This window comes from Gossypium hirsutum, chromosome A11 (assembly GCF_007990345.1).
Source record: "Gossypium hirsutum isolate 1008001.06 chromosome A11, Gossypium_hirsutum_v2.1, whole genome shotgun sequence".
Lineage (NCBI taxonomy): Eukaryota > Viridiplantae > Streptophyta > Magnoliopsida > Malvales > Malvaceae > Gossypium > Gossypium hirsutum.
The window spans coordinates 54,880,433-54,882,468 of NC_053434.1; the positions used below are offsets into that span (position 1 = coordinate 54,880,433).

The 2,036-nt window shown below is 32.1% G+C and overlaps 1 non-coding gene across 1 annotated transcript; it reads right to left on the reverse strand.

Annotated features, from left to right (window-relative positions):
• Positions 1-1,365: 1,365 nt before the first annotated feature.
• Positions 1,366-1,472, reverse strand: LOC121210222 (small nucleolar RNA R71). Its single transcript, XR_005905345.1, has one exon. It is a non-coding gene; the product is annotated as a small nucleolar RNA R71 (small nucleolar RNA).
• Positions 1,473-2,036: the final 564 nt, after the last annotated feature.

Genomic DNA, 2,036 nt, shown 5'->3' on the forward strand with positions numbered 1-2,036 from the left:
TTTTTAGTAATAATTATGAATGAATACGAGTTATAATAGTTGAATGGTTTATCGAAACAACTCAGTTTTCAAAACCCATTCTTTGTGACGTCTTCGGATTCGACCATAACGTCTAGGTCAAGTTTGGGGTGTTACAATCCATGTTTGATGTGCTTAAATCAGAAGAGGAATAGACTCTTTTTAAGAGTGGATCTAGCGTAATTGAGTGGAGTTGCATGCAATCCTAGAAATAGGATGACATAAATCTATTAGATTAGATTCAAATCTAATAAGGAAATCCATAAATCGAGTTAAGGAGATAATAGGGGTTTTAATTGGAAAGAAATTTCAATTAATCAACCTAGAGTCAGTTCCTCTTATTCTTGAAGGGAGATATTAGCATAATATAGGAATTTGTATAAGTCAAGATACTAGATGAAGAAATTGCGTAAGTTAGATTGATAATGACGGATGAAATCTAGGTAAATTCTTTTCTAGATATTGTTTCACTTATTAGTTGTTTACTCGATTATTTTCCTTATTTGTTATTTGTCACATTTGTATTTAATTAATTTAGTTAATTTTAGTTACCAATAAATCACTCGAGTTTATCAATTAAATAATAAAAAGACAGCAATTTTAGTCTTCGTGTGAACGATATCGTTGCTCACCATAACTATACTATTAGTTGATAGGTGCACTTGCCTTGGTCAGATTTTTAGTTGGTTTACAACTGCTTCAAGTTTTTGGCGTCATTGTTGTGGACTAAAATATTAGGGAAACTTTATTTCTATTAATTTAACCATGTTTTATTTTTATTTTAATATTTATTTTAATTTATTTTTTTCGTTTGCTTGATTCTGATAGGTTGTTTTGATTTATGACTAGAGGAAACCCAATGGAACTGTTAGTTTATGATAGTGAAATCGAAAAAACTACTCGCAGAAATCATAGAGAAGTTAGAAAAGAAAGAAAAAGTCAACAAATTTTAATAGATGATCAAGAGGAAAAGGATATTACTGTGGAGATGGATGATAATCAAAATAATCAACAGCTTCTTGCTCCTCGTGCTATGTATGATTATGCTAAGCCTACTATAATTCGAGCTGAATCAAGTATCGTCAAACCAACTATTACTATAAACAATTTTGAGCTAAAGTAGAACACAATTCAGATTACAGTTATTTGGCTAACTTTCTAGAGATTTGCAACACTTTCAAGATAAATGGTGTTATTGATGATATCATACGCTTACTGTTATTCCCATTCTCTTTAAGGAGCAAAGCAAAACAATTGTTGAATTCACTTCCATGAGGTTCTATCATGACTTAGGATTAGATGATTGAAAAGTTTTTGTTGAAGTACTTTCCACTGGCTAAGAAAGCTAAGTTGAGGAACAACATCTCTTGTTTTTCTCAAATTGATTTGGAGACATTATATGATGCATGGGAGAGATTTAAGGATCTTTTGAGAAGGTGTCCTCATCATGGGTTACCTTTGTGGTTAGAAGTTCAAACCTTTTACAATAGTTTGAATCCCTCGACTAGGCAACTAATTGATGTAGCAGCTGGCAGAATATTGAATAATAAGGCACCTGAGGAGCTCAAGCGTTTATTAAGGAGATGACATTGAATAACAATCAGTGGCAAGTCATGAGAATGAAACTAATTAAAGCAACCAGTGTTTATAATATTGATGCAGTTTCTTTGTTAGAAAATTGATGGCTTGAAATTGTCTAAGTAGGTGAATTCAGTAGTGCAATGTGATCCAAATGGAGAGGGGATGATTAATTCAGAATGTTCACTATTCAGTTCTAGCATAGAGCATGAGCAAGTCAAATTTATAGGTAATAATTCTAGAGCTCAAAATAACCCCTATAGCAATAATTATAATCCAGGATGGAGGAATCGTCTGAATTTTTCTTAAGGTGGTTAAGGTACTCAAAGGTCACAACCTCTTCTAGGTTTTCACCAACCTTATCAGCAAGAAATGAAACCGAACCTTAAAGATCTTAGCTAAATTTATTTCAATTTCTAGAACTTGATTTCAAAACACTG